The 19,338-nt window shown below is 40.1% G+C and overlaps 1 non-coding gene and 2 pseudogenes across 1 annotated transcript; all 3 read right to left on the bottom strand.

The window, feature by feature from the left end:
- Nucleotides 1–9,356: 9,356 nt before the first annotated feature.
- Nucleotides 9,357–9,421, bottom strand: LOC120095382 (U7 small nuclear RNA). Its single transcript, XR_005490859.1, has one exon. It is a non-coding gene; the product is annotated as a U7 small nuclear RNA (small nuclear RNA).
- A 4,619-nt stretch (nt 9,422–14,040) lies between these two features.
- Nucleotides 14,041–15,362, bottom strand: Srsf3-ps11 (serine and arginine rich splicing factor 3, pseudogene 11; annotated as a pseudogene).
- Nucleotides 15,363–16,745: 1,383 nt separating this feature from the next.
- On the bottom strand, nt 16,746–18,564 carry Haus4-ps1 (HAUS augmin-like complex, subunit 4, pseudogene 1; annotated as a pseudogene).
- Nucleotides 18,565–19,338: the final 774 nt, after the last annotated feature.

Here is a 19,338-nt window from a genome sequence, read left to right as displayed (position 1 = left end):
CTCTCTCTCTCTCTCTCTCACACACACACACACACACACACACACACACACACACACACACACACACTGAGAAGTCTAGGCTGGTTCCATGACAGGCTTCAAATTGGCAGTTCAGGATACTATGCTGAAGAACTGGGCAAGTCCAGGCAAGCCCAGGAAGTCAGTTACTAGATAAACCACCACCACCACCACCACCACCACCACCACCACCACCACCACCACCACCACCAAAACCCTCAAATCAAAAAACCCAGGCTTCAGGGAGCTAGTCAGAAACTGCCCTATTATCAGAAGCTGCCCTGCCACCTCGTCTGTGGTAAGGACAATGGGTTAGCAGCAGTTTCCAGACTTCCTCAGCAAAAGTTTCCAGCCCCATGTCCTGGAAATGGTTCTAGAATGTCCCTGGAGATGGACTCAACAGATTAAGATAGAAGCCACCTACCCTGGAAATCCCCTAATGTGCTTTAAATCAGGTCTGAGAGCTCACTTTGGGATCTCCATCTTGGAGACCCCAGCATGCTGGACTTCTGCAGAATTAAACACTCTTTGCATTTATATATTATATGAGTCTGGGGTATCATTCTTCAGTGAGTCATGGACCCTTACAACACACACACACACACACACACACACAGACACACACACACACACACACAATTTTGGAGGCTAGAAAGAGCACTGACTGCTTTTGTAGAGGATCTGGGTTTGATTTCTCACAATGTCCATAACTCTAGGCACAGTAGACTGGACTCCCTCCATTGGTTTCCAAAGACATCAGGCACACATGTGGTATACAAACATTTATGCAGGCAAAAACACCAATACACATAAAATACCATTAAAATATGTCTTAAATATAATTTTATTTTGTTTATTTTATATTTATTTTTTGAAACAGGGTCTTTTTCTTTAGGCCTAGCTGTCCTAGAGTCTGCTGTGTAAATCAGGCAGATTCTTTTGCCTCTTAAGTGCTAGAATTAAAGGCATGCTACCACCCCAGACTTAAGTGTAATATTTAAAAAAGCCCCTAACAAAAAAGTAGCAGCCGGGTAATGTAACTCATAATGTGGGATGATGTCATTACGCAGGTGAAGGCAGGTACAAGGTAGAACAAGGCCTGTCATTGGATGAGAAGGAAGGATGGGTGGAAAAAAGTTTGACAGAGACTGGAGGAGACGGGGAGAGAAGGCGGCAGAGAGAACATGGAGGCAGGTGTTAAGATTCCACTCTGTGTATTTTCAGGTTGTTATGAATATTCTTAAGGGATGGATGTGTACAGGGCTTTGTATGTCTAGGTGGGCAATTATATCTTCTGAATTGGATCAGAGGTTATTGTGTTGTGTGTTCTTTCATGTGGCGATTTAAGTTTGGGAGAGTGTGTAGCAGCAGAGACAGTGGGCCGCCACGGAATTGAGATGTATATTTATGGCATGGTGAAGCCTGCCTTGGGAACTAGATGGGTAGAGAGATTGCTGCCAGGCTCAGAGAGAGAGAGGCCATTGGTAGTGTGATATGGGATACAGCAAAGCGGGTGAGAGGCCTTGCCGACTGAGATTAAGATATCTATCAGATATCTTGGGGCACTGCGGTGCCAGACCTAGTGGGGGTAAAAGACAGCATTATATTTTTTATAATTTTACAGCAACACGTAACTCTAAACCTAGCTCTGGGGAGGCAGAGACAGGAGAGTTATCTCAAGTTCCAGCACAGCCAGAGCTAAAGAGTGAGAGCTGTTAAAATACAAATACAAAAACAAACAAAAAGCCCCCACCATAACACCTAATGAAACAAATTATATTCTCAATGATAAGGACTCTGTATATGCAAAATATTAAAGATGAACAACATGTGATGGAATCTCTTCCAAAGTCATTTGTTGAAAGCCAGTTAACAATGGAAAGCAGTAGGAAAGCCTCTTTATTTTCTTTGGGTGAAGATTTAGGAACAAGGTTTTCTCAGTGTGTATCCTAACTGTCCTGGAATTTGCTCTATAAACCTCAAATTCAGAGATCTGTCTGCCTCTGCCCCAGATCTGGGATGAAAGGTATGTGCCACCATGCCAAGCTGAAAGCTGCTTTTTAGAGGGACTCTCGGGACTAAGAAAATGCCTTTGAGTTGTGTTCAGAGTCTCAGGGACTGGATTTGCAGCCTTACATGAGGGTTTGTGGTGTGGGGGGAGAGGTGATAGGTTCTTTTAGGCCTTTTGTCTCTTCTTGAATTTCTTGACACCCCTTTTGGGAATGGGTGTTGAACCCCAGCAGGAGTACAGTCACTAAGCTATACCAGCACTCACCCTCAGCCCACCTCTGTTCTCTCTATCATGAAAGGGTGCAGCATTCATCCCCTGTAACTCAGCAACAATGGATTCTCTTAGAAATCACCACTGGGCTCTCACCAGACATGAAACTTACTAGCACCTTGTCCTTGGACCTCTTAGACTCTAAACTTTTGATGAATACATCTTTATTGTTTTTAAATTATCCAATCTCATATATCCTGTTACAGTAGCATAAAAGACTAAATCAAGTTCCATTTTTATTCTACCTTATAATTTTTATTTCATTGTACCTGCACTTAAGTATCCCTATCTACAGAGTGAGTTTGAGTTGCATAGTGAGCCTGGGTGCCAAGGACCAGCCTCAGCTTGAAGAGGGGATCCTAAGGAATGAGTGTATGGGAGCAGCAGAAGTAAAATGACTCAAAGTCAACTGTGGATACAAGCTGACAGCTATGTTTGGGCACATCAAAAGAACAACTAGCAGATTCTGTGGGTAGAGAGCCAGATTCTCAGAAGTGTGGACAATCCTGAGAGCACAGGTGAGACTACCTCTTCTGCTCATGTTCCTGGCCCAAGAGGAACCTGCCAGGAGCCCTCTGGACACAGGAACAGAGGAGCAGCCTGGGACAAGAGCCTTCCAGTTTCTGCTTGCGCCCAGAGATGAACCTGTGACACAGCTTTCTGTACCCATATCCTGCTAGGAGAAAGCTGGTCTCCAGGAATGTTGACATACAGGCTTACAGGTGGGTCAAGCTACTATCAGAGACAGTAAGACCGGCTACCACCAGAGATAAGCAGATGATGAGAGGCAAGGGCAAGAACCTAAGCAAGAGAAACCAAGGCCACTTGGCATCATCAGAAAGCAGTTCCCCCACCACAGCAAGCCCTGGATACCCCAACACACTGGAAGAGCAAGATTTTGATTTAAAATCATAACTCATGATGATGATAGAGGACTTTAAGAAGGACATAAATAACTTCCTTAAAGAAATACAGGACAACACAGGTAAACAGGTAGAAGCCCTTAAAGAGAAAACACAAAAATCCCTTAAAGAATTACAGGTAAACACAAACAAACAGGTGAAGGAATTAATCAAAACCATCCAAGATCTAAAAATGGAAGTAGAAATGATAAAGAAATCACAAAGGGAGACAGCCATGGAGATAGAAAACCTAGGAAAGAGATTAGGAGTCATATATGCAAGCATTACCAACAGAATACAAGAGATAGAAGAGAGAATCTCAGGAGCAGAAGATACTATAGAAAACATTGACACGACCATCAAAGAAAATGCAAAACGCTAAAAGCTCCTAAACCAAAACATCCAGGAAATCCAAGACAAAAGAAAAGATCAAACCTGAGGATAATAGGTATAGAAGAGAGTGCAGATTCCCAATTTAAAGGGCCAGTAAATACCTTCAACAAAATTATAGAAGAAAACTTTCCTAACCTAAAGAAAGAGATGCCCATAAACATACAAGAAGCCTATAGAACTTCAAATAGATTGGACCAGAAAAGAAATTCCTCCCCTCACATAATAGTCAAAACACCAAATGCACAAAACAAAGAATATTAAAAGCAGTAAGAGAAAAAGGTCAAGTAACATATAAAGGCAGAACTATCAGAATTACACCAGACTTTTCATGAGACACTATGAAAGCCAGAAGATTCTGGGTAGATATCACACAGACCCTAAGAGAACACAAATGCTAGCCCTGGCTACTATATCCAGCAAAACTCTCTTTAACATAGATTGGGAAACCAGGATTTTCCATGACAAAACCAAATTTATACAATATATTTCCACAAATCCAGCCCTACAAAGGATAATAGATGGAAAACTCCAACACAAAGAGGAAAAGTACACCATGGAAAAAGCAAGAAAGTAATCTAATTTCAATTAACCCAAAAGAAGTTAGCCACACAAACATAATTCCACTTCTAACCACAAAAATAACAGGAAACAACAATCATTGGTCGCTAATATCTCTCAACATCAATGGACTCAATTCCCCAATAAAAAGATGTAGACTAACAGACTGGATATGTAAAGAGGACTCGGGCTGGAGAGATGGCTCAGCCATTAAAGGCTAGCACAACCAAAAATATAAGAGGACTCAGCATTTTACTTCATACAGGAAACACATCTCAGTGACAAAGACAGACACTACCTCAGAGTAAAAGGCTGGAAAACAATTTTCTGAGCAAACGATCCCAAGAAACAAGTTGGAGTAGTCATTGTAATATTGAATAAAATCGACTTTCAACCAAAGTTATCAAAAAAGATAAGGAAGAACACTATATATTCATCAAAGGAAAAATCCACCAAGATGAACTCTCAATCCTGAATATCTATGCTCCAAATGCAAGGGCACCTACATTTATAAAAGAAACCTTACTAAAGCTCAAAGCACACATGATACCTCACACAATAATACCCTACTGTCATCCATACACAGATCATGGAGACAGAAACTAAACAGAAACACAGACAAACTAACAGAAGTTATGAACCAAATGGATTTAACAAGATATGTAAAGAACTTTCATCCTAAAACAAAAGAATATACCTTCTTATCAGCACCTCATGATACCTCCAAAATTGACCTTATAATCAGTCACAAAACAGGTCTCAAAAGAAAATCACAGAAGTTACAAACCAAATGGAATTAACATATTTATAGACCATTTCATCCTAAAACAAAAGAATATACCTTCTTCTCAGTACTTCATGGTACCTTCTCCAAAATTGACCATATCAGTCACAAAACAGGCCTCAACAGATACAAGAAGATTGAAATAACCCCATGCATCCTACCAGATCACCATGGACTAAGGCTGGTCTTCAATAACAACAAAAACGTCAGAAAGCCCACATATACATGGAAGCTGAACAATGCTCTACTCAATGATAACTTGGTCAATGAATAAATAAAGAAATAAATTAAAGACGTTTTAGAATGTAATGACAATGAAGGTACAACATACCCAAACTCATGGGACACAATGAAAGCTGTGCTAAGAGGAAAACTCACAGCTCTGAGTACCTCCAAAAAGAAACTGGAGAGAGCATACACTAGCAGCTTGACAGTACACCTAAAAGCTCTAGAACAAAAAGAAGCAAAAGGAGCACATGGCAGGAAATAATCAAACTCAGGGCTGAAATCAACCAAGAACTATACAAAGAATCAACAAAAAGAATTATATAAAGAATCAACCAAGAACTCTACAAAGAATCAACAAAAAGAATCAACAAAAAGAACTATACAAAGAATCAACAAAACCAGGAGCTGCTTCTTTGAGAAAATCAACAAGATGCATAAACCCTTAGACTAACAAGAGGACTCAGAGAGAATATTCAAATTAACAAAATAATTAATGAAAAGGAAGACACAGCAACAGAATCTAAGGAATTAAAAAAAATCTGATCTTACTACAAAAGTTTATACTCAACAAAACTGGAAAATCTGGGGGAAATGGACAATTTTCGAGATACCAGGTACCAAAGTTAAATCAGGATCAGATAAACCATCTAAACAGTCCCATAACCCCTAAAGAAATAGAAGCCGTCATTAAAAGTCTCCCAACCAAAAGAAAAGCCCGAGACCAGATAGGTTTAGTGCAGAATTCTATCAGGCCTTCATAGAAGACCTAATATCAATCCTGTCCAAACTATTCCACAAAATAGAAACAGAAGGAACACTACCCAATTCTTTCTGTGAAGCCACAATTACACTTATACCTAAACCACACAAAGACACAACAAAGAAAGAGAACTTCAGACCAATTTCCCTTATGAATATCGATGTAAAAATACTCAACAAAATTCTTGCAACCTGAATCCAAGAACACATCAAAACGATCATTCACCATGATAAAGTAGATTTCATCCCAGGGATGCATGAATGGTTCAATATGTGGAAATCCATCAACATAATCCACTACATAAACAAACTCAAAAGAAAAAAAACCCACATGATCATCTCATTAAATGCTGAGAAAGCATTTGACAAAATTCAACACCCTTCATGTTAAAAGTCTTGGAAAGATAAGGAATTCAAGGCCCATACCAAAACATAGTAAAAGCAATATACAGCAAACCAGTAGCCAACATCAAATACATGGAAAGAAACTTGAAGCAATCCCACTAAAATCAGGAACTAGACAAGGCTGCCCACCCTTCCCTACTTATTCAATATGGTACTTGAAGTTCTAGCCACAGCAATCAACTAATGATATAAATTGGAAAGAAGTCAAAATACCACTATTTGCAGATGATATTATAGTATACTTAAGTGACCCCAAAAATTCCACCAGATAACTCCTAAACCTGATAAACAACTTCAGCAAAGTGGCTGGGTATAAAATTAACTCAAATCAGTAGCCTTCCTCTATTCCAAGGATAAACAGGCTGGAAAGAAATTAGGGAAATGACACCCTTCACAATAGTCACAAATAATATAACATACTTTGGTGTGACTCTAACCAAGCAAGTGAAAGATCTGTATGACAAGAACTTAAGTCTCTGAAGAAAGAAATTAAAGATCTCAGAAGACGGAAAGGATCTCCCATGCTCATGGATTGGCAGGATTAATATTGCAAAAATGGCCATCTTGCCAAAAAGCAATCTATAGATTCAACGCAATCCCCATCAAAATTCCAACTCAATTCTTCATAGAGTTAGAAAGAGCAATTTGCAAATTCATTTGGAATAACAAAAATCCCAGGATGGTGAAAATTATCCTCAACAATAAAAGAACTTCTGGGGGAATCACCATCCCTGATCTCAAGCTGTATTACAGGGCAATAGTGATAAAAAACTGTATGGTATTGGTTCAGAGACAGGCAGATAGCTCAATGGAATAGAATTGAAGACCCAGAAATGAACCCACCTATGGTCACTTGATTTTTGACAAAGGAACTAAAACCATCCAGTGGAAAAAAGAGTATTTTCAGCAAATGGTATTGGTTCAACTGTCAGTCAGCATGTAGAAGAATGCAAATTGATCCATTTTTATGGCCCTGTACAAAGCTCAAGTCCAAATGGATCAAGGACCTCCACAGGTAACCAGATACACTCAATCAAAGAGAATAAAAAATGAGGAAGAGCCTCCAACACATGGGCATTGGGGAAAATTTCCTGAACAGAACACCAATGGCTTGTGCTCTAAGGTTAGCAATTGACAAATGGGACCTCATAAAATTGCAAAGCTTCTGTAAGGCAAAGAACACTGTCATTAGGACAAAACAGCAACCAACAGATTGGAAAAAAAAACTTTACCAATCCTACATCCAAGAGAGGGTTAATATCCAATATACACAAAGAACTCAAGAAGTTAGACTTCAGAGAGTCAAATAACAGAGCTTAACAAAGAATTCTCGACTGAGGAATATTGAATGGCTGAGAAGTACCTAAAGAAATGTTAAACATTCTTAGTTATCAGGGAAATGCAAATCAAAATATCTCTGAGATTCTACCTCATACCAGTCAGAATGGCAAAGATCAAAAACTCAGGAGACGGCAGATGCTGGCAAGAATGTGGAGAAAGAGGAACACTGCTCCACTGTTGGTAGGATTGCAGACTGGTACAACCACTCTGGAAATCAGTCTGATGGTTCCTCAGAATATTGGACATAGTACTACCTAAGGACCCAGCTATACAACTCCTGGGCATATACCCAAATGATGCTTCAACGTATAGCAAGGACACATGTTCCAGTATGTTCATAGCAGCCTTATTTATAATAGCCAGAAGGTGGACAGAACCCAGATGTCCCTCAACAGAGAAATGGATACAGAAAATGTGTTACACTTATACAATTGTTGAGTATTATTCAGATATTAAAAACAATGACTTCATGAAATTCATAGGCAAGTATATGGAACTAGAAAATATCATACTGAGTGAAGTAACCCAATAATAAAAAAACACACATGGTGTGTACTCACTGTTGTGTGGATATTAGCCCAAAAGTTCGAATTACCCAAGATACAATCCACAGACCACATGAAGCTCAAGAAGAAGGAAGACCAAAGTGTGGATGTTTGAGGCCTTTTTAGAAGAGGGAACAAAAATATTCATAGAAGGAGGTACAGAGACCAAGTTTGAAGCAGAGACTGAAGTAATGGCCATTCAGAAACTGCCCCAACTAGGGATCCAACCCATATACATACAACCACTAAACCTAGTCACTACTGAGGTTGCCATGAGGTTCATCCTGACAGTAGCCTGATATAGCTGTCTCCTGAGAGGCTTTGCCAGAGCATGACAAATACAGAGGTGGACTCTTGCAGTAAACCATTGAACTCAGAATGGGGTCCCTATTGGAGGAGTTAGAGAAAGAATTGAAGGAGCTGAATTGCAACCCCATAAGAACAACAATACCTACCAACCACAGCTCCCAGGGATTAAACCATGATCCAAAGAGTATACACATGGACAGACCCATGGCTCCAGCTGCACATGTAGCAGAAGATGGCCTTGTTGGGCACCACTGGGATGAGAAGCCCTTGGTCCTGCAAAGGTTCACCCCATCTCCCAGTGTAGGGGACTGTCAGGGTAGGGAAAGTCAAGGGGGCGTGGATGGGTGGAGGAACACCCTCTTAGAAGAAGAAGAAGGGGGAGGGGATAGAGGGTTTAATGAATGGGAAACCAGGAAAGGGGATAACATTTGAAATGTAAATAAATAAATAAATAAATATCCAATAAAAATTTATTTAATTTAAAAAAAAAGAAAGACTAGAAGTCAATCATGGGTACAAGCTGACAGCCTTGTATTCTGCTCAGTATGGCTCCCTAGCCAGATCTCTGTAGATGGCTTTTGGCTATATAGTGTGCTCCAGACTTTCTATTTGGCAGCTCTCGGTTTGAGACAGCCTTCTGCTGAGAACTGAACTTTGTCAAGGACTAGCCTTCGCTTGGAGAGTTTTTGAGGAAAGGGTGTTTGGGAGAGGTAAAAGAAACAACTCCAAGTCAATCGTGGGTATAGCTATGTTCTGCTCAAGACATCTCCCCAGAGATCTCCAGACAGCTCTCTCTTGCTAGAAAAAAATGCTAAAAGCTCTCTGTATAGTTCATGGGTTTTCTGACCAAAGCCAGAAAAGCTGCTAGAAAAAAACTCTAAAAGAGCTGTGATTGCTCACTAATAGTTCTTTCTTGCAGCCTGGTCTTTTATTTACATATTAATTTAATTGTTTACCCAAGTTCCCTTTTGATTATCCTGTGAATCAGCATTTTATGAACTTAGCCTCTTGATTCTTAGAAAAGACAGCAAATATATATATATATATATGTATATATATATATACACATATATATACATATAGCAAATGAATTCAAGATCTGCCTGCCTTTGTAAGCACAGACAATAAGCTAGCTGGATGGGATCTAGCAGTTCCAACTACACCTGAGCCTAACCTAGGTCTGTTCCAGGCTGACCTTGAACTCAGGAATCTCCCTGCACAAACAATAAATTTAGCTGGGTGGCTCCTGTTCTGAGATCACTAATCCCTAAATCTTTGTATCTCTTTCCTGAGTATCTTTCTGACAAGCTGTCTCATAGTATAGCTGTCTCTGTTCTTTTAGGTCCATGAAGCCCCTCATATAATTCATATTGTATCATATAGTTCATATCGTATCTTTATATTTTGCATAGTTGAGAAATTATACATTTTTGAACTCATGTTTTCAGAGTTCTTTCCCACAGTTTTAAGGGCTGTCCTGAAGGTCACAGTCTTTACCATTTGCTAAGGACATTAGATACACTCTTGCCTTCTGGACTTATTCTCCTTCTAATTATCATTGAGTCTTTAACCTTGTCAGGGAGAACATCTCCTGAAGGAGAAACATAAGTAAATTATGTACACTGTTATACAAACAAGCCTCATGCCTAGCATCCATCAACACTTGTGGAGGCCCATGCCCTGCTAACTCTGCTCCAGGAGTGGGAACTATGTCACACTCTCCCTTTAGCAAGGCATGCAGGACTTGGCAGAACCAGGGTCCTCTGCAAGAGCAGCAAATGCTCTTTACTCAGTAGATTAATCTCTCTATGTAATTTTTTTAATGTTCTCAAATAATGGAATGCAATATGGCAGAGAAACCAGTTATATTATTCAATGTGAATTGTAGAAATATATTGTTGAAAGTAGGTAGCCATGTAATGAAGCATGCAAGTAACTTTTACAAAATTCAAAGATATGTGAAAACAATTGTTTGCTGGAGTGTATTTCAATGGCAGAGCATGTGTTTGCACAAGGCCCTTGACTTAAAACTCAGGACCAAACAAAACAAAGCAAAAAAACAAAACAACCCCCACACACAAAAAACAAAAAACAAAACCAAACACAAAACATAAAAACAAAATAAAAGAACAAGAAGCAACCAAACAAACCAACAAACAAACCCAACTGTAACTCTGGTGGGTGTAGTGGTGCATACTTGTAATTCCAGCACCGGGGGGTGAAGGCAGAGGGATTAAGAGTTCAGAGCCAGCTTTTTCTACAAAAGGAGTTTGAAGCCAGACTTGCCTTTGTCTCAAAGAAACAAACATACAAACAAAACAACAAAAACAACAATAAAAATCCAACAACAGGGCCTGAGAAATGGCTCAGTGGTTAAGAGGTCCTGAGTTCAAATCCCAGCAATCACATGTGACTCACAACAATCTGTAATGGGATCTGATGCCTTCTTCTGGTGTGTCTGAAGTCAGCTAAAGTATATATATATATATATATATACTTTATATATATACATATATATACTTTATATATATATACATATACATATATATTATATATATACATATATATACATATATACATATATATTCTTTAAAAATAATCCAACAACAATACCAAAAGACAGAGGAGCACACTATGTGTATGCCCCAGCACTCATGATTACTCAAGGGGACTGTGATTTGAGGCAATACAGGGATACTGTGTAAGTTACTATAAATGATGCAGGATAACTTTAAGCTTCAAATGAATGAGACTCAAACTATGATTTACTTATTAGGCTCAGTGCGATTACTAGGGGATTACCCCTAATCTAATTTGCTAATGCTAGTCTGACTACTATTCCAACAGTGTTCCCCAAATAGTAGTTTGAAATTTTTCTGGGTTATTTCTGTTCCAGCAGTCTGGCATCCCAGGGAGGCATTCACTCTGTCATGTGCTGCTGGTCCATCATGATTAATGGAGACCTCCTGTTCTCTGTCTTCTCCTCTGTGTTCGTTCTCTCTCTCTCTCTCTCTCTCTCTCTCTCTCTCTCTCTCTCTCTCTCTCTCTTTCTCTCTCTCTCGATTCCTACCTGTGACTCCAAGTTTGATAACTCAAACTCTACTTCTAATTCCCCCAGCAATTGACTGTTGCTAGTTTTATTTAACCAATAGTTTTAAATTGGGGTGTAAAGTTTACATTGCATCACTTGGTGTACATAAGGATCTGCTCATTGGGGGGCAACCAGATCTTGGGGGCCAGTATTTAGCATTTGAATACATAGCAGCCCCAGACCAATGCCCAACATTCCCCCCTTTGTGTCTAAAAAAGGTCCTTTCTCTTACAATAAAAAACAACATTCAGGGCTGGAGAGATGGCTTAGCAGTTAAGGGCACCAGCTGCTTTTCCAGAAATCCTGAGTAACCATAGGTAGTAACCATCTACAATTAGTTCTGATGCCCTCTTCTGACATGTAGGTATACATGCAAATAGAGTACTCAGATACATTAAACAACTATATACAGTGGGAATATATATAAAACAATTACGAAAATTATTAGGTAGGAGTTACATTCATAATGTCCAGTCCATTTAATCTCACAACTTTAGAAAAGCATTATATCATCTATTCTATCTTTATGATTTCAGAGTTCTTTATTTAGATCATTTTTATCATATATTACTAACCTAAAAATATTTTCTAAGACCAAAAAATATCTTCTAGACCCCAAAACATCTTAAGTCCTAAATAACTTAAGCTTAATTGTGAGATTATAACTATCTAGTCTTCAACTTCATCAGAGACTTAAGAAGGAATATATATTACCTGAGTATGTAGGAAGTGCAGAGCAAGCAGCTTCCAAAATTATAGAAATGACAGACACAGTTGGCTGCCTGAACAGTCCTCCAGAATTGTCTCTATAATGTTGGCGCATCCATCTCCTTCTGGCCCAGTATATCTGAGACACCTTTTGAGAAGCAGGAATTATGAAGGGCTGCATACCCTATATTGGCAGAGTTCAGCAGATGACTAACCTGCTCATTTATTTTGTACAGTATTGTTTGTATCCAGAACAATGACAGTCTTTGCCCAGTGGCAGCTTTCTGTTGGGGTGCAGAAATTGCCTCATAAACCACACAATCACTATCTCAGTCAGAGAGGGATAGTTTTTATTGAGCATTTGCCTCAGGACTGGTCAACCAGGGCCCTCGTCCAAATTCGGGAACTGAACCATAACCTTGAGTTAAGACTCTGCAGGGTTTTTAAGCCCCAAATCCACAAACATCAGTTCCAAGTTACTTCACCAATCAAGATTTAGGGATAAGGGACTTCCTTAGGAACCTGTCTTTGTTGTACATTTATCCTGCTCCCATGGGTTGGGGTATTCAGCTGTGGCAGGGGACTTGCCTCGTCTAATATTCCTGTAACTTGCCAACCAGGATGTCAGTTATCCGTGTACATGTCTCTTTTTACCAAATAGGATGTCAGTTTCCAGGGAGGTTTTGGGAACTTAAACTTTATATTGGATCACTATTCAAAATAGAAGTCGTATTCCAAATAGTTTCTTATATTAGTGTAGGTGTCTCTCTTATATTGAGGTCTATCCCAAGGGCAGTCTATACCATAAAGGCTAATACCCAGGTGCAGGAAGTGCCGTTGTGTGGTTGGTTTGGATTCAAGCTTATTGTGGGTAACTATACAAAAACAGTTTTATTGACTTTTATCCTGATTGGTTTTCAAGGGCACAGAATACAACAGAATATGCAATTAATCTTGGTATTAGAAATTGTTCTAGTAATAGCAGAAACATATGAGAAAGTTTCCTTATAGTGGCAGACTAGCCAAGTAACTATTACTTAGGCCTTACCATTCCATTGAGGCCTTAATATTTTACCTAGTCCTTAACACTTACTATATTTGAAGCAACTCCACATGGGATATTTCTGAGTCTCCTATCTTCTTCCAAGTCGACGAGGTACTATCAGGAGCTGACATGTATCAATGTCACAAAGGTCTTAAATTAAGAAAAACATCTCCAGATGCCATACTCAGAAGTCCCTGAGGTCTTTGAGGACCATTTAACTATAACACACTGGAATTGGAAAGCTTGCTTTTAGCTCCCTACTATCTGTTTAACCTAGGAAGCATCTTACTGTAATGAACTAGTCTAGAATCTAATATAACCATGAGTGTGATTGTCTATCAACTTGTATTTCTTAATTATCCTACTCAGTTTTTAATAGCAGCTTTAAAAGGACTAGAGTTTTACATTGTATCTTTGAGAATTGTGAGGTACAATGCTTCAAATCAAAGTTGAAACATAATATATATTATGTGTGTCAAAAATAACCTTAAATTTGTACCATTATACAATAATGTTGTGGGAAATAATAAAAAATGTACCATTCCAAGGGAGTGTTGGCTACTCTCTGGCCCCAGCAGTCCTGCCCCTTCCATGGCTAGCCCAATGTAGAGACCGCCCATCCCAGCCATCCACCCTCTGTAACCCTGTAAAATCAAAACTCTTGAGACTTGTAATTTATCAAGCAGATTTATATCAGTAAATTCTCACCCCACAAAACATCCACACAATGAATTCAGAGCCAATTGATATTGATATAAACTGCCTATCTAGATAAGACTTGTCCTGTAATTATGTATCCCTTACAAGATATTCAGTTACCTGTGGCCATTTAAAGCCACGTGGAATCTGAATCATTTCTCTCTTCCTCCATCTTCCTTCCTTCTCTGTCTCTCTGTACTCATCTCTAAAACTTTCAGCCCGCCTTCCTTTTCCACTGTCCAATCACAGGCGCTATCCCTATCTTTCTCCTGCCGTTTCCTGCTTACAGACAGCAATCTACATTTCCCCTTTTTTGTTCAATTGAAAGGCTGTTTTCTCTTAGATATAAATTGAGCATAACTATTACCATTCTGTAATTAATAAAGCATAAGATACACCTAACACCCAGTCTATCATTTTGTCAGTTAAATAAAGCACTCTGTCATCTATCCTAACTTAAAAAGGCTTGTAATTTTATATGTCATGTCCTGATTTAGCTTGTATACTATCTGAAAACTATCCTATTAAATATGTTCTCTCAATGCTAAATATGGCTATGAGACTATAACTAGTCTTTCAACCTGTCAGAAATCCATATGAGAATGACTAATATCATTTGAAAATATAGGAAGCCTAACACAGCTTCCAGAACTGCGACAAGTTGTAGACACAGCTGCCTACCTATACAGCCCCAATATGTCAGAAAGTTGGAACATTTTGTTTTTTGAAGTCTCAAACAAAACTTTAATTTCCTGTGCATACTCCCGTCAAATGAAGTTATTTCCTGTACACCACTTTTGCAAACTGGTCTTCTATTTCCTTTCATTCGACCTAGATCGGCTATGAGAGCAGAGAAGGATGGAGACAGCTTGTGATTTCTCTCACGAGACAGAGACCTTTCTCTTCTCCTATCTCTAGAAAGTGACCTGCTCTGGCTTTGGGAAAAGCTTCTCCTTCTTGGGGATCTGCGCTGAGGTGGAGGACTCCTCCTGTGGTAATGATGACCCCCAAGAGGGAGGCAGGCCATGATTCCGACTTTTCTTTCCACATTTGACAGTTCCACTCTTACACTCTGGCAGTCACATACTGTTCTTCCATCTAGCTCTCCGACAGCATCAGCAGCATCTTGGGGATCCTCAAATTCGATGAAAGCAAAGTCAGGAGGGTTTGAGCAGCCCACACACTTCAGAGTGGTCCATAATAGCCAAAGGCCCATTCTAATTCAGTCTTGTTCCCACTGTTTCCAAGATTACCAAAATAAACCTTACAGTCCAAGGGACAGGAATCACCATGCATTTCAAGATCCTGGATTCAAAAGGCTCAAGCTCAAAACCTAATGCTCCGACAGGCCCACCGCTTCCCTCTGCTCTGCTCCCACAGATGCTCTTGGCATCCAGTCTTCAACATTCTGACCTAGGAATCTGATAGACTTTAGTGAAACAGGAATCATTAAGGACTACCTTATTCTGTCTTGGCACAATCAAGATGTCCTAACCTGTAACTTGTGTTCTCTCAAGAACAGAACAGGTCTGTAGGAGAAATAGGCAATTTCTGCCCAGTGGCCACCTAGTCACGATGTACCTCACCTGGAGGTGGAGATGCTCAAATGCTTCTTTGAATCCACAAACCAGGAGCTGTTAGGAGCAGCTGTCTCAACAAGTGAATAAATAACATTAAATGTCCCATTCTGTGGATCTCTGATGTTTTTGAAAACTGTCTATGTAAAGTAATATGGAGTAGTCTGTTAGCTACTCTCAGCTATTTCTAATAAAATAGCTATCTGCCCTTAACTCATATGCTTAATCATCTCAGGTCACTTTGTAATGACATTTATGGAAGGGCTAGATCCAAGCCTTGTATTTTAAAATTTTTTTTTGTAACAATAGAGGAAATTTATACCAATGAAAACTTTGATTCTGCATCAAAAACAAATTCTGTACCAATGTGAGAAATTATAACTTCAACTTAGTAACAATTATAAGGATTTCTACCAAATGAGATTATGGCTGCATAATCAATTCTAGCTAATTCCTCCTTGTTAAATTATGACTATTTCTAAAATCCCCAGAAAGACAGCCTTAGAATAACCACTCCCAGCCCCCAAGTCTAGGAAACTGGGGCAATGACTCTTCACAACTATTTCCAGCTGTACACGGACACTGAGATATCTTTGAGGAGTAGGGGGAGGAAAAATGGGGGAGTTGTTTGCCACACCAACAAATGTTGTAGCATCTGATGTCTGTCCTGACTGGATCTGGTGGCTGAACGTTCTTGAGATCAGGAGTTCAAGCAGGTCAGTTCAGCAGGTCTGAGGATGGGACTCACCAAAGCTGTATATTCTGTAATATATAAGTCTCAAAACAAAATGTTAGTATCATCAAGATATCCATTCTAGATTCTCTGGAATCTAGACTTCAGGGGGGAGCCTCCCTTCATCATAACTGATCCATATAACTCTGGAAGGTGTATAGACACTAATCACCTTTTGTAAAGATGCAAAGACAAAACCTTTCTCCCAAAATAGCATGTCCTTGAGCCAGTAACCAGAAAACCTTTTTCTTTTCTTTCTTTCTTTCTTTTTTTTTTTTTTTTTTTCTGGAGCTGAGGACTGAACTCAGGGCTTTGCACTTGCTAGGCAAGCTCTCTACCACTAAGCTAAATCCCCAACCCCAGAAAAACTTTCTTAACTTTTCTCCTGGTGGAATAATATAACCACAAAACTCATACCCATTTTGAAAATGAAAACAGTCCAAAACAAACGAAGTGAACTAAATACTGTATGAGCCCATTCTTAGGATTTTTTAATTTGTCATGCCAGGAAATTAAGTTCCTGCGGAGAGTTTCCTGCAGACTGTATTACACCGTCTCTCTGTGTGCTCTCCACCTGGAGCCACGAACATCAATCTATTAATGACTTTTACAGCAGGCAATTATCCCTGCTCTTCACTTGGAGTCAGCGACTAATTTTCCTGTCCTAGTTCTGAACTGCAGGCAAGATTCCCCAGGTGATTCGGACAAAATCTTCATATGAATCTATCCTAAAAGCAACTATATCAGCCTTTGAATTAAATCATACTCCAATTAACATCTGCTAAGGATACAGACAGCTTCCATTTTCGGACTTTCTGACTCAGAGCATCCATCTTGTCTCTTTTCACAGCAGGGGACCTCAGAGCCCTCTTTTTTTGTTTCAAGGTTCAAGGCTAGGCCATCGTGTGACCTGACTCTGCCCCACTCACCAAACCTTCAAATTTTTAGCTAAATTTGTTAAATTATTTTTTAGATATGCACAGAATTTTATAAGCCTGAGAGCTACTGTTCCAGAAGAGACCTAGTCACTGTAAACAAGAAAAATAAATCAGAAGGATGTTGTGAAGATTCCAGTGTTTTAAGCAAGTATCCTCATATTCCCTTGTGGTGGAGGTGGTCCATTGAGCAGGAAGAGAAGGTGGTCATGAAGAATCCATGCTTCCTGGTTCTGCCCACATTCAACTCAGCAGTAGGTCTTGCTAAACTCCTGGAGGGCCCAGTGCTTTTTCCTTCACCAGGTTCTCAAAGTCTTCTCCCAGGACCTCATAGGTGTGCAGGACCAGTCTCGATTTCTCCGTGTCTTGCTCTTCGAGGGGAATGGCTCCCTCCAAACAGTGGAGGTGATGCACTCCCACTTTCTCAGCACCGTAAGGTGTCAGACAAAATCTTAGGCTCCTCCATCCTCATCTGAAGGATCACAGCACTACACTTGGTCTCCATGTATTGGGCATTGATGTGACTTGGACTGAGTCTTCAGTCAGTGCTCCTGAAGAAGCCTCTGCAGCAAACGGAGGCAGTGGAGAAGCACCTGGGAGTAGGTAGTTCTCTTCTTCTCCAGCAGCACCAGCTGCTCCTTCTGCTGGCCCTTGGCCTCCAGGCACTGTTGCTTCTCCCTTACTAGGCTCTCTATCAGCATCCACACCTTCACTGCTTTTAACTTGCCTCCATCAGAACCTGAACTGGGGTCAGGGTAGCAGAGCAAGGGAAGCATTTCCTCTTGAGCTGTTCCTCAACCTCCAGCTGGTGCCTAGCTTTCATCCATATGGAATCCTGTGAGGGAGGTATGAGCTCCAGAAGATCGGCCTTCTCTAGCCCTAGCAGTGGGGCCATCTCCATCTCCAGCCCAGAACCAGAGAGTTGTGTCAGCTCAGTTACAAACAGCTGTTGTTCAAGGGTCTCATGAAACTTCCACCATCAGCTCTTAGATAACTCTCTGTAAGATCTCATACTTCAGCCATGCTGTCTTATGAAGTCGAACTTCACTCCACTCCTGAGCCTGGTCCTTGGCCAGCGTGATGCTTAAACCACTTTCATCCACATGCTGGGAGAGACTAAGCAACAGCTTGCTGAAATATGGATTCTGTATGAGATCGTCCTCCGTCAGGGCACAGGGAGGGAACTGCTTATCACATACTTGCTGCAGTATTTTCACGCCTTCTCCAGGTGAGCAGAAATCTCCAGATGCCATCTGGGTTATTTTGGTATTATCATCTGGGCCACACCAAGTCCTAAGGGGGAGGGCTAACCTACACAGTTCGCCACTGGAGTTTTGAGGCCAGGGCCTGCTGGGGATGGGCGCTACCCCTAAATTTCTAACTATAGGGGCAGAATCTTAAATTTCTAGTGGATTCTTGCCTGCCACACTGAACGTCATCTGTTATAGGAAATAAAAAATGTACCATCCCACGCTAGCGCTGGCTACTCTCTGGCTCCAGCAGTCCTGCTGCTTCCATGGCGAGCCCAAGGTAGCGACCGCCCATCTTAAGGTTTTCGAGTGTGGATTCAGCTCACATTCCCAGCCATCAGTCCTCTGTGGTTAGCAGTCACAAATCCCCTGAAACCCAGTAAAATCAAAACTCTAGAGGCTTGTAATTTATCAAACAGATTTATATCAGTAAATTCTCACTCCACAAAATGTCCGCACAGTAAACTCAGAGCCAATTGATATTGATATAAACTGCCCACCTAGATAAGACAAATTGTAATGTAAACCTTAAATTTGCATCAATATACAAAATTCTATACCAGCCCAGCAAAATATAGCCTCAATATGTATCAATAGTCAAAGATCTATACCAATGTAACAAAATCTTAGTATGTAACAATATTCAAAGGTCTACACCAATGTGATATTATTGACTATAAAAATGTCCCTTGGTTTTGGAGTAGAGTGCATAATCTACCCCCTTTTCCTATTATTTCTATATTTCTCCTTTTCTTTTCTTTTCTTTTTTTTTTTTTT

Source organism: Rattus norvegicus, chromosome 10 (genome assembly GCF_036323735.1).
Source record: "Rattus norvegicus strain BN/NHsdMcwi chromosome 10, GRCr8, whole genome shotgun sequence".
Taxonomy (NCBI): Eukaryota; Metazoa; Chordata; class Mammalia; order Rodentia; family Muridae; genus Rattus; species Rattus norvegicus.
The sequence above is the reverse complement of the archived record's forward strand: the minus strand, read 5'-3'. Positions and strand labels throughout refer to the sequence as shown.